The sequence below is a fragment of the Helianthus annuus genome, chromosome 3 (genome assembly GCF_002127325.2).
Source record: "Helianthus annuus cultivar XRQ/B chromosome 3, HanXRQr2.0-SUNRISE, whole genome shotgun sequence".
NCBI classification, from domain to species: domain Eukaryota; kingdom Viridiplantae; phylum Streptophyta; class Magnoliopsida; order Asterales; family Asteraceae; genus Helianthus; species Helianthus annuus.
Genome location: NC_035435.2, coordinates 17189310 through 17203706, shown reverse-complemented (window position 1 = coordinate 17203706; position 14397 = coordinate 17189310). Strand labels below are relative to the sequence as shown.

Below are 14397 nucleotides of genomic sequence, written 5' to 3'. Positions count from 1 at the left end.
TTTGCTGACATCCCTTCATCACCATCACACATCTCCATACTTCTCTCTATCTTTCTCTCTCTTTGAATATCTTTCTTCTTCAATACACCATTCTTTCTTTCTCTATTAACCAGATCTATCTTCTTCATCGCCATCACACATCTCCACATTTTTTTTGAAAAACAATTTCTGCAACAAAGAATCAGAGTTGAAGATCCAGATCCACGATGTCTTTCTCTCCAAGATGGGTTTGAGCCGAATCAGAAGCTGGAGTTGGAGGAGTTGTTTAAGGAAGGTGATTTGGTTGATGTTTCTGGTACCACCATTGGCAAAGGGTTTCAAGGTTATTTCTTTGTCTCAAAATTTTTTTTAATTGAATTGTTTATAGATTGTAACCAATTTTGGGAAAATTGAGGTTTAACTGTTAATCGATCCTAAATTTACCTTTTGAAAGCTTAATCAAACGATTAGTTGCTAACAGCCTATGCTTTGATCTCTAGAACACAGTTTATATGCTGTAATGTTTTGATCAACAATTCACTTATTAAATGATGAGAAACAATTGTGGGTGTATCCGAGTAACTTTCGTCAAAACCATCCAAACAGGACCATGATCACCCCTGATTAGTACCAGTATTTGACTACACATTTGTGTAAAAAGTTGCAATTTTATGAGACAGAAAGAATGATATTTACTTGCTATTTAAGTTCAGTCACTTCTATATTTCGTTACTTTTTGTATGAGTTTTTTTTTTCACCTATCGAATCGTGCATTAACATGTCTGGCAATGAGTCTCGGTAGTTTGTGCTAAAGGTGGTTTTTATGACTCGTTTACTTATAAATGGGTTGATTTAGGTAATTAGGTTACGGACCATGACATGTATGATTGTGTTTATTGTATTCTTATCGGGCTGGGCCTTTGTTATCTTGTTTTCCAGGCGGTATAAAGAGGCATAACATCAAAAGAGGTCCATGGGTCAAAGAGTTATCGGGCTCTTGGTTCAATCGGAGCAGCAACAACGCCTGGGCGTCTGTACAAAGGGAAGAAAATGCCTGGTCAAATGGGAGGAACAAAAACCAAGATCCGAAAACTTAAGATTGTCAAAATCGTCACTGATTTGTTTGTTGTGATTAAGAAATAGGTGGTACTTAGTTGGATTATCCTTGTTAGTATGTTAATGACATTTTCGGTAGTATGTACTTGTTGATGTTTGGCTGAATATGAGAATTTTCTATGTTATGGATTTTTTTGTTTTGTTTTTAACATGTTACATTTTTTCCCCCTGAGATTTATGTAGACTTTTGCTGTCTTGAATCTGAGAATTTTATATGTTATGGATTTTTTGGTTTTGTTTTTACCATGTTACATTTTATTTTTGCCTCAGATTTTTGTACATTTTTGCTGTATCCGTGTTACATTTTTTTTTTTCACTGAGATTTTTGTACATTTTTGCTCTGTGTGTTTGATCATGTGCTTTTGTTGATGATTGTTTGAATATCTTTTTTTTTTCATGACAACGTTGTATATTAATTAAGAAAATTAGTATATAGAAAAATAATTCACCATTTTGACGAGCATTTTCGGAAATTTTCTTTATACCAACAAAATAATAACAATAAAACACTGTTATTAATGACAATAAATGTGGTGATTGTAGTTAGCAAGATTGAGTTAATAAAAAATAATCACAACATAAAAAGAGGAATCGAACCCAACCCTCAGCCCCCATTAGATGGAAACCAGTGTGCCACGTCTCAAGTCTTGAAAAGGGTGTTGAGGGCATATATGTATTTTGGCACATGTACGACAATAGTGTTGTGTGTTCTTTTTATTATGTGTTTTTTAAGCTAGCCATACTATGTTTTAATTATTTTGTTCTCTATGTTTAAGTGTTTTTTTATATTAAGTTAATATATCCAGCCATATCTACTAATCTTTTTTGAACAGTTTTTTTTTTTTTTTTTTTTTTTTTTTTTTTTTTGTTGAACATAGAACATGCAACTTTTTTATTCTCTTAAAAATACGTAAAATATAACAAACAACTATTTCATTTCATTCTAAAAAATGTGTAACATATAACATACAACTCTTTTATTCTCTTAAAAATATGTAACATATAACATGCAACTATTTCATTCTAAAAATGTGTAACATATAACATGCATTGAATGGTAAAAAAACAAGCATTTTTTCTTGTATACTGGGTGTTTACATTTTTTGAAATTATACAGAAAATGTAACGTTATTTTTTGTACTTTTTTTTGTAAAATGTTACATACAATGTAATACCTATTGCTCATTTTATAGAATGTAACCTTAATAAGATGGTACATATAACGTAACATTTATCCTCATTGGTTACATTTTTTTTTTTTTTGTAAAATGTTACATATAATGTAATATTTATTGCTCATTTGTAGAATGTAAACTTAATAAGATGGTACATATAAAGTAACATATAATGTAACCTTATTCAACGTGTATATCCAGTTTTTCACCTAATGCTTTTACATTTATTTGTTATATACAACACCGGTGGCCCAAACACCGATAAATTTAAAAAAAAGTATCGTAAAACAACTTTATGAATAAAATACTTAAGTTACAAAATTTTGGTCCCACAAATTTTAAGGTGCAACATTATCATATAACCTAACAACGCATACAACACACTTTTTCCCTAAAAAACAAAATACTTAAGTTACAAAAATATTTTTTTCTTTTCTTTCAAATCCTTTGCTGGTGTGTCCGATTCACTGCCTTCCAGCACTGTCACAAAATAAATTGTCAAACATAAATGTAAGAAACCATCTAACAATTTAATGTTACATACCAATTAGTTTCTTTTTTATTTTATTTTCCATTTTTTTTAGAAACCCGCTTTTGTTTGTGAAAAAGGGGTTCTAACTTAATTGTCAACATAAATGTAATCTTTTCTTCCCAATAGAACAATTTTAAATTAATTGTCAACATAAATGTAATCTTTTCTTCCCAATAGAACAATTTTTGATCATGTATTCACCCAAACAACTGTTGTATCCAAGCAATTAAGAAGTGAGATTATTCAAAAGAAAGTAAAGAGGAACAAAGAGGGTCAAAAGATTTCTTGTCATTGATATTGAATGCAAGAGAATCCGATACTGTTTCCAATAACTTGTTCACATTATTCAAATCACCATCTATAATCATAATCCTCAAAAAAAAAAAAAAAAAAAAAAAAAAACTCAATTCACTTGAGCTTTTTGTAACGCTTAAAAAAACATGTGTTGAACTTTAACAACAACCAAACAATCCATAGAAACCCCATTTTTAGTAGTATGATAAAATCCCCTTTTCAAATCATCAAAACGACCCTTTTACACTTATAAGCTAGATTTGAAAACCCTTTTTTGATATTAATCCGTGTTATAACAAAACCCTCAATTAATGCTAAACAAAAGCCATAAAAATTTCACAAAAACACTTTTTTTCTACCGAAATCTAACATTTTTTTCATGGTTTTTAAAGAAACAAACACACAAAGAAACGCCACTACAGAAATCAACAAAGAACCGACGCACCTGAAATTCCCTCGTTTTTAGGCTGATTATCTCCGGTGGGGATCATTGAAATTCTCCGGTGACTGTTGAAGATCTTCGGCGATCGTTGATTTTCTCCGGCGATCGTTGATTTTCTCCGGCGATTTTGAATATCTTAAGAGATTTTTCTCCGGTGATTGTGGGTATAGATGAACATCTATGGTGATTTGGGTATAGATGAAGAAGGGTTGATGAAGATTTTGGAAGAGAGAGAATGTCTTTTGATGCTTTGAAATAATGAAAAGTGATGTAGTGATTGTCTGGATCCATGTAGAGTTTTGTCTCTTTGTAAGAGATTGAATTAATCTTTCCCATATTACCCCTAAGGTACAATAAATGTATTAAAAAATAGAGAAAAAGGGGAACAAAACAAACTGAGGGCTCAAAGTGAATCTCAGCCATTCATTTAGGTTGATCAATGGTGATTAATGGGTTTTCAGGGTTTAGTCAACTGGAGTGGGTTTTCGATTTATCCTTGCCCTATATATATATATATATATAGGGAGAAGATCATGCGAGAACCACCTCTTATTGTGAGAACCGCGAGAACCAATGTGAACACACTAAAAATGCCTAAAAATAGCTAAAAATCACACAAATTTTTTTTTTTAATTTTTTATAAAAAAATCGCTACTTTTCGAAGCAAAAAAAAAATTTAAAAAAAAAATATTTTTTTGGCTTCTAAAAGTAGCGATTTTAACATAAAAAATATTAAAAAATTCAAAAAAATTTAGATTTTTTTTTATTTTTTTTAGATTTTTTGGGGGTTTAGTTTTTAGCATTTTAGCTTGGAGGGGGGGGGGGTTAGGTTTTTTTTTTGGGGGGGGGTGGGGGTTAGGTTTTTTTAGGTTTTTTTAGCTATTTTAGGTTGTGTTCACATTGGTTCTCAAGGTTCTCACAATAAGGGTGGTTCTCCCCCATGAGCCCCTCCCTCTATATATATATATATATATATATATATATATATATATATATATATATATATATAAGTAGATAAATTTATTTATGCCAATGATTTAGAGTTGATAAGATTTATATTAATTTAATTAATATTTAACAATTTAAATTAAATAATAATTATCTATAATTAAAGATGGTTTAAAATAATGACAAGTGTCCATTTATTGGTTTCTTTTCTTATATAGTATAGATAGTATTAGTTTTTAGATTATTTGTAACGCCATTTTATTTTAAATCCAACTTATAATAAAAGACTTCAAATAATGCTATATGGCATTCTCTCCTCAACCTCATAAATTTTATGTATAATTATTTAGGGGTAAGATCAAATAAAAAGTTTATTTTGCCTAAGTAGGATGAGAAGTAATCTTAACCATTCATTTTTCAAATCAATGGTTAAGATGAAAGTGTAGGAGAAAGAAGAAGTGCAAGGGTATCTTGGGAAAATCATATTTATGGACTTTCTCTCTCCACATGCAAGGCACATGCATATTCCACCCTCATTTTTTAAACGTTCATAACTTTTTATATGACATTAATTTTTTATAAAAATTTCACCGTAAAATCGAGCGTCTTTTTATCTTTAATTTGAGTACCATATTGCTATATAAAATATGAAACTAAAAAAACCCACTAAAATGTGTTATATTTCTATGTTGTATAACACTTTTTGTACTATATTTTTGTACATTTTTTGTGCTGGATTTTTGTACTATATTTTTGTGTTAAATTTTTTGTGCTGAATTTTTTTGTCTTAAATTTTTTTTCTCAATTTTTTGTGCTGGATTTTTTTGTACTACATTTTTTGCTAAATTTTTCCGTGCTACATTTTTTTGTACTTGATTTTTTGTGCTATATTTTTTTGTACTATATTTTTTTGTACTAGATTTTTTGTGCTAGATTCTTTTGTACTATATTTTTTGTGCTATATTTTTTTGTACTAATTTTTTTTTGTTGTATTTTTAAAAAACAAAAGGGGTGCCACATGTCATTTTCACTCATATTTATAAGGACCAAAATACCCTTCATACCTACTTATTAGGAGTGACACATGTTATCTTCACAATCCTTCTTAGGGTACTTAGGCAAAATCTACTTTTTAGTGATCCTTCCCCTAATTATTTAATAAATTTCTTTTAATACTAATATTAATAACTAATATATATATATATATATATATATATATATATATATATATATATATATCATTTATTTTTATCCTTGTCTTTATCTAAAATTAATAAACAACTTTAATTTTGCAATTTAGGCCGTCTGTTTTTTTTACTTTTAACCCAAAGTTTTTCATCTTTTGTAATTTAACCCCAACTCTTTTTTATTTTCAATTTTGGTCCCTCATACTTGTCACCTTTCCCAAGTTTTTCGTTTCGTTCTAAATTTTGTGAGTTAATGCACCGCAACGTGCGTGTGGGGTTCAACAATAGTTTCGTATATTTTTTTCCCGTTTGACTGGCCTGTCGCAGCAAATCTATTTTTCTCCGTTTAACAAGTTTGACCAACGCGCGGGTCATGGATTGACTTAGTTTTTTTTTTTTATATTTTACGTTTCGGATTAATTTCTCTGCAATGAGCGTTCGTGATTCAAAGATTTTACGTCTTCTTTTCGCTCGGCGTTATTTTTTCGTTTTTATTTAATTTGTTTTTACGAACTTTTCCGATGTTGTTGGTCGCTGACAGTGGTATAGCATTGGTACTACTTGACACAGTTTTACAACAACCGGTGCAACGCAAGGGCTTAATACTAGTTATAGTATATAGTATTAGTTTTTAGATTATTTATAACGGCATTCGGGTTTGAAATCAATTCGATAAGATGACTGATTAGGTAACATGTCCGTTTATGAAATTGATTTTTTTTAATTGTATACGAAGATACATTTAAATACAAAAGTTTCAACTCTTGTAGAAGAAATGGGCTTGAACACTGCGTATTGGGCTTCTAATTAGAGACTTGGATCAAATTTGAGTTAAATGGTCTGTGGACTGGCTCTGAGTTATGCGAAAGTTTGACATAAAACAAGTTTTGAGTTTTATATATACTAGATTAGAAACATGTGTAGTAATTACACGGGTTAAGTAAAAAAATATTAAATAATTAGTGATGAAAATTTGAAAATTATAAAAAGATTTTTGAGTAAGATATTATTGATTTTTTAAAATTAAAAATAGCATAGAGAGTTAAATATGAGAAACATAAAAAAAAAAACTTTTCAGTTCACTAATCATAACATGTGACACAACAAAAATAAAATAAAATAATAATAATAATAATAATAATAATAATAATAATAATAATAATAATATGAGTTAATAAATGTATTTTATGAAGTTTGATAAATAATTTGTGGCATAGTTAAAAATAAAACTTGAATATAAAAAAAAAGAAGTAAACTTTAGAAATTTTATTACATCCTGAAATTTGTAAAGTAACAAAATACATTCAGTACGTAATTATATAACTTGATAATACATGATTATATAAGTTAGTAGTATGTGATTATATAACTCTTATACATTATTATACCACACTTCTCACCAATAAAAATCATTTGTACAAGGAATATATATATGTATTTTGTGTGGAAACTGTAAATGGGGTTTTTAAGATATTTATGAAGGATTTTCAACCATTTAATATCTAAATACAATGGTTAAAATTAAGTGGTGAAAAGATGGACATCAATCTTATATAAAATAAGGGTGGAAGGAAAAAAAATTAAACAGCCATGTGAACACAACAAAATAAACCCACTACACCACCAAAAACCTAAAAAAACTAACCCCCCACCCGCAAAGTTGTTTTCTTCGTTTTCTTCGAATTCGGACCCCGGTGAACCCATTCCAAGCCCCGTTATACTTTCATATTGTACCTCAACCTTACCAAATGGTTTTGTGAAGTAAGGGGGAGTGTTGAACTCATTTTTAAGATCCCGAAATGTAAATGAAAGTCATTAAAAAGCTTACCAAATGGTTTTGTGAAGTAAGGGGGAGTGCTGAACTCATTTTTAAGATCCCGAAATGTAAATGAAAGTCATTAAAAAGCGTTTATGAGGTACGAGTAGGAATGGGGCGTGAAAGCAAGTGTGCGTGGGAACGGAATAAGTATGTGGGCATGTATGTATAGATTTAATTGTATTCCAGTAGATGGAACTTATAAGTAAGCATGAATAGAAATGAGAATGCACGTAGGTCGTTATTTACAAGACTTATATGTATAGTAATATGTGACTAAGATTTGCTCACTTAAACATGTAAGAATGTAAATTGTAAGTAAGAGTTTGGGTAGAAGGGTAAGTGTATGAAGTAGAATTATTATACACGAATGAACTGGATTAGATAAGATGTGTGCGCACTATCGAACCATGGGTATTCGAATGTGAGAAGATGTGACTTGTAAGTCTTTATGGTGTTAATATACATGCGTATTAACGATGTTAACCGGGTTGCATTTGAGAATGAAATGAAGTGCAGGTACATTATTGTGGACTCACTAAAGATTAGATACTGAAATGAAATGCTGGAATTCAGAAAAGAAAATCGAATGGAATGTATACGAGAATAGAACGAGATAAGACCCAATAATTATGAAGCTTATTTATATATATAATGTATACTAATGATGCGAATGTATGTGGTGAGTGCAGGTTGTACGGAATTATTGATCATCATCATAAAGAACAAGTGATTGAAGATCGAGTTAGAGAGAGATGGATTGTACGGAATGGGTGGGCAAGTAAATTTTGTATTAGTATTTTATATTTGATACACAAAATGAAGGATGGATGATGTAATTCTTTTAAAGAAGTTGCTTTTAAATGGCTTTCAAGTATGAAAGGATATTTATAAAGAAGTACATATTTCTGTTGCGTATTTATGATCAAAACATGTTAGGGGTCTTACAATTTGTCTAGTGGTGAATCATACAATGAGGATTAATCCTCCATGCTTGACTTATATGACAATTTATAAAACTAATGATGGACTTAGCGTAGGATTATTATTATTATAACTATATAAATGTATGTATATATATGAACATGGCCGATTTTATGATGATAATCGGTTTATGATTATTCGTCATGAACTTAGGCTAACTTATCTATGATTCTAAGTTTCTCGTTGTTGATTCTAACGGGCAAACTACGACCCATGAAATCACATACAACTTAGTGTCAAAACGAGTACTTAGACTAGATATACTTTTATGCATACATACTTTTGTATTTGAATTCTAAATCCCGAAACCAACTACTCCTTAAACGTCGTATGACCTTATCTCCGATTCCCCATTCTCAAACAATTCGTCTGTAACACCCCGTGTTTCAGAAGTCAAAGTCAAAGTCAAGATTGAAGTCAAAGGAAGAAAAGATTGCTAATTGCGATCTGTCTCTCCTTGCTCAATTCCTGTTTTGACTCCTTTGACTCGTAGGTAGTCTATTTTATTTTCGCTTTAGTTGTATTATGTGGAGTATCTATTAATAATCGCATGGTAATCGCTATTTATCGCTTGATTTATCGCTTTATCGCTATCGCACTCGCAACTCGAATTACGCATTTTGGTGATTGTTATACGTGTGTGTGTGTGCCTTACGTGTTAATTGTGCATGTTTATTTATGTCATGTGTGATAATCAATCGAAACACAATCGAACTCAATCGCAATCGAAATGGTATGATAATTGGTGGAGAAGAGATAGTGCAAGATATAGTAGTTGGGATTAAAAGTAATTTGACTAGGAAACTCTCTCGCATCGCAACGCTCGCAATCAAAATCGAAACAGCAAAACTCGTCGCACCGAACACTCGAACCCAGTGACTGATCGATCAGGAGACCAGTCGATCGACCAGCCGTTCGCTCGGACTGCTGTCCGAACGGACAGGCTGTCCGATCGGGCTGCCTAGCCGAACGACCAACTTTTTCCTCTTTGGGTAACCCTATAAATACCCCATGTCACTTTCATACTTTCTACTTTTGGCAACTGATGTCCGACCAACTCGTTCTCCCTACTTTTCTTCAGATTTCTCACAATTCCGGTAAGATGTCGTCCTAAATCTTGTACTTCCTTAATCTACACGCACTCCTACACCTTTCTACCCTTTGAATCTTAACTTTTAGCCGTGAAATCATCAAGATTCAAGGTGTTCTAGGATGACGTCATCATGTGTTCTTGAAGAACTTCATGTTTTGGCCTCAATCCACCAAGAACAACTTAGATCTAACCGATTTTCACATAAACAAACAAGGATCTTTCATAGATCTAAACATAATCACAAAGAAAATGATTGAAAGATGGTTTCCCAACTTTCTTTCAACTCTTTTACACTCAATGCACTCAAAACCGATAGAATCGGAGCTTGTGCCGACTTACTACTCATTCTTGTAGTTGCGTTGGTCCAAGATCTGGATTCTATCCTAGAGGCTACCGATTTCGGGTTAAACATGGAACACCGTCTCGAAACGTTAACTGACCGAATTTGGGTGATTCCTGTCCGATCAGGGGTACCAAGTATTGACAAAGTTTCTGTTGCTTAACACGTTATCAAGACGTCTCGATAAAACGACAAACAATCAAAACAACCAAGTGTAAAACGAACAGGACAACCAGGACAGGGTGTCGTCCGATCGGACTGCTGTCCAAACGAACAGCCAATCCGAACGACTTGCACCTTGGGTCCCACACTTAACCATTTTTGCCAACATTTGAAGTCTGAGTGTTGAACGAGTTGTTGTCCGATCGGACTACCATCCGATCGAACTGCCCTTCGAATCATGAGACATTTGAACTTCCACACTTAAAATTTTTTTCAACATGTTCAATGCACTAGGGATGCCACCCGATCGAACCGCCGTCCGATCGAGTGACAACCTGCTGTGACCTTGTTCTCGTTAAAGTGTCCAACCAATCGGGTTGTCGTCCGATCGAACGACCGTCCGATCGACCGACCTGAAAGGTAGAGATACTCCCATGTTTTCTAAATGCTACAACAAAAACTTCAAAAGTAAGCCATCATACAAACACATCTTTCCCAAAGGAAGAAACAACCCACTCGAACGGCCATCCGACCGGACGACCGTCCGAACGGACTACCACTCGCACAACTGGCTGTCCGATCGGATTACCATCCGATCGAACTGCTGTCCGACTCACTTGTACTTTGCATCGTTTTACGCGTCACTTATCGTTATGCTATCAATCTGTTCAGGCTAACCCTACTCTCTAGCGCTCCCTTCAATCCATCAATCGCTGTGAGTATACTCGATCCCTTTTTGCTTTACGCACTTTTGGGTGTTACATACGTTACTTATACAAAATCACATCGAACACACTACGCAATACTTTACACGCTAACCGCTATCGCATGTATACATGACTAAATGAATGCTTGTTTGTTATGTTTACACAGGGAATGTTGTCTACCTGCCTTAGCAACGATAGTACTTTTAGTTTGGACTCAGCACCCGTTCACTCGGGGGTTGTTAAGGACAATTACCTATATGGCTCACAGTGGTGAGTATGTATCGCGAACTGCCTTGGGCAGTCAACCCGCAGTCATTGGTATCGATAGGTTCATGTCGATAACTAACATGCCTCATTTCACTCTGTGTACGTGCTGGTTATGCGTAACGATTTCGAACTCTATATGCTATTATCAAACTTGTATGCTCACCTTTACACTATTTGTATTGACTTTTACTTTAACGTATGTGACAGGTACTTAAGTTGCTAGGATGCTTAGGTGCATGGTGATGAAATCGAGGCCAGGGAAGGTCTAGAAACAATAAACAATTGTCTGTAATAAAAATCTGAGTTGTCGGAACAGAACAATTTGCCTAGATCTGTTCTGTAATAATTGTATTATCTTATATGACATGGTATGGGACGTGTTGCTTTTAATATTTGGTAAATATAGTTGTTATGGAAACTCCTGGACAATCTGTTTCGCTCAGTGCCGCGCCCCGATGTTTCCGCCACCGGTTGGGGTGTGACATCGTCACTCACGGATAATCGGAAAGCTTTTGCAAAATCGTGAGTATACTCGACACTCTTTTTCGTTTACACTTTTGGGTGCAACATGTTTACATTATACAAACTTACACAAACACACATTCTTTATGCAATTACACAACAATCCAATACATGCATGCTAATATGTTATACTTGATTCGTTATTCTGGGGTTATTATTTTTGTGATAAACGTGTCACTAACTTCGTAAGAGCCTACCTGATACGTGGTTGAAAACCGGTGTTCATAATCGTGTAACTTGATGTTTTTATATAATTTTTAATTCCGAATAGCCTACTCTTAATTAAAAATGTGTTTTGCAGGTTTGATGGAGTTTAAGGAGCTTTTTGGGAGCTTTACGAGTCACCGGGAAGACAACCGGGACGCGTTACGGATTAACCGGGAATGCAAAGTGAAGAAAATGAAGAATTGGAGTTGGAGAGGCCGTCGCCGACGGGCTCTAGGCCGTCCGGGACGGGCTCCAGAAACACCCGTCGGGTAACATTGGTTGTATCCAGTCAAACAAGGCGTCGACTGATTTTCAGCTTTTGAGAGGGCGTCGCCGACGGGGTCAGGGCCATCGGCGACAGGCTTTAAATCTTGAAAACACGAAATTGATGTTTCTTATGTAAAAAATGATTTCTATTGGAAGGGAGGCCATGAATACGGGAGTTACACATCTTGGGAGTTTGAAATCAAGTTCTTGGGAGCCTAATTCAACTACCATTCACTACCAATTCATCTCTAATCACCAATCATCATCTGAATCATCAAGAACACAATCATCATTCACAATCATCAATCCATCTATAAACCCTAATCACCCATACATCATTCCTTTTACCATCATCCTTCACCAAAACCTTCAACATCCACCATTTCTCTATTGTTCAAGCTTCAAGATGGTCCAAGTCAAGTTCCAATCATCCGGTGATCAAGTTTCTTCAACCATGAGCGGCTAATCACCTTGGTTTCACTCCGGTGTAGGTAGTTGTTTAATTTAGGGTTTTGAATTGTTCTTGATTCAACTTTGTGACAACTTGTATTGATTTTTGAAACCATTGACAATAGTTTACATTTGTTTCATATTCGTAAATTGTCGAACGATTATAAAGTTATGACTTTGCGAAATGGTTATGTGTAGTTATGCGTTGTCTTGGTTAGGTTTTACTTGTGTTGATTACAAAGTGCATTCTTGTCCGTTTTTCGAAACGTTGATAGTTATTGGCACCTAAGTCACGGTACACTAAATCCGCTAATCGTATACAATTGTGTAGTTATGCGTTGTCTTGGTTAGGTTGGCAATTACCGAAACCGGGTGTGAATCCTTTTTATCATTATTGTTTAGTAATCAAGTTTTCTTGCAACCGTTAATCATTAGTTTTTAATCAATTAAACCAATTCACATCTTTTTCAACTAAATAAAAATACAAAAACATTATAGCAAGCTTCATAATTTGTGACTTTCATTGTAATTCAATTGAATCCATTCGCAAACCATATACTCTTCGTGGTTCGACCCCTTACTACCACTAACACATAGTTAAGGGTAATTTGGGCTTATAAATATTATCTTTGACCGGAGCGCGACACTCCGATCAAATTTTGGCGCCGTTGCCGGGGAGTGCGTGCGCTTTGTGTTTGGATATTGTTTGAATTTGTGTGATTAACTGTTTAATTTGCATAATTTCTTTTCTTGTACTTTGTCTTTTTCCTTGTTACGCGGGGTGTGTTACTTGTGCAGGTTACAGGTAGTGCATGCATACGCGAAACTCCGAGAGGACTTCACCGTTAGTCTACGAACCGAAAATCGAAAGACTTGCAAGAAGGAATTTAGCAAGCCGGTTAGAGGCAACAATTGTCTCTAACCAAGTCACCCAACACTCACAACCCACACCATCCATTGAACCCAATTCAATGGAACACCAAAATCCCAATCACCCAAACACCCAACATCAATTTCAATACCGAGGAACCTTTCGCCCGAACCAAAATTTCCAACAAAATCTTCCACAAGATCAACCGGGTGGTGGTAACAACTCAAGACCACCCACACCACCTTTTCGAAACCAAGGTCCCAGTAATAACTAAAGAACACCCCAACAACAAAACTTTCACCGACACAATTCATTACCCATTAACCTTGATGACCGGAATGTTAATTCCGATCGTAGAGGCAACCGAGATCGCGACAATCCCGCGAATGAAGATCTGTTCTTTAACATTGACGATTTGAGAAATGCCATCCCCGATGGTGAGCCATATAGTGTTCCCGGATACCAATCACCGGAGCACGTGAGTATTCACTCGGAATACTCGGATGATGGGGGTAATTATGACGAACGGGTAGATGATGACGGTTGGGGGTATGTGAACCAGGGCAATATCTACAATGCAAGGGGGTTCGATGATGATGAGTTTGGCTATCAAAACGCCAACTTTGTGGGGAATGAAAACTATGGTTATGGGAAAGCTCGAAACAACGGTTACGGAAACAACCGAAACCCATGAAACAACAACCAACGGAACCAGAATAATGGGTACTACAATAATAACAACAATGGTAACCCTAATCGGATTCCTCGTTTTGTGGGAGGAGGTAATCAAGGTAGAAATCAAGGTGGTGATAGAAGAGGTGATAGAAGGGATAATCGAAGGCCGGTTGATCAAGAAGTTAACGGTCCATACCGTCGTCAACAACCCCCATGGGGAGTAAATGACCGTTTTAGGCCGGTGGTCACCGATAATGACTCTCCAATAGTTTGTGAAAGAAGAATGTTCAATTGCAAGCCCCACTACATCAACATACTTCCCCATTTTAATGGGAGGTCTAGTGATGAACCATACACTCATTT

The 14397-nt window shown here is 34.4% G+C and overlaps 1 long non-coding RNA gene across 1 annotated transcript; it reads left to right on the top strand.

The window, feature by feature from the left end:
- LOC110927546 lies at positions 1 to 1227 on the top strand. Its single transcript, XR_002585710.2, has 2 exons — positions 1 to 322; positions 919 to 1227. It is a non-coding gene; the product is annotated as an uncharacterized LOC110927546 (long non-coding RNA).
- The last annotated feature ends 13170 nt before the right edge of the window (positions 1228 to 14397 follow it).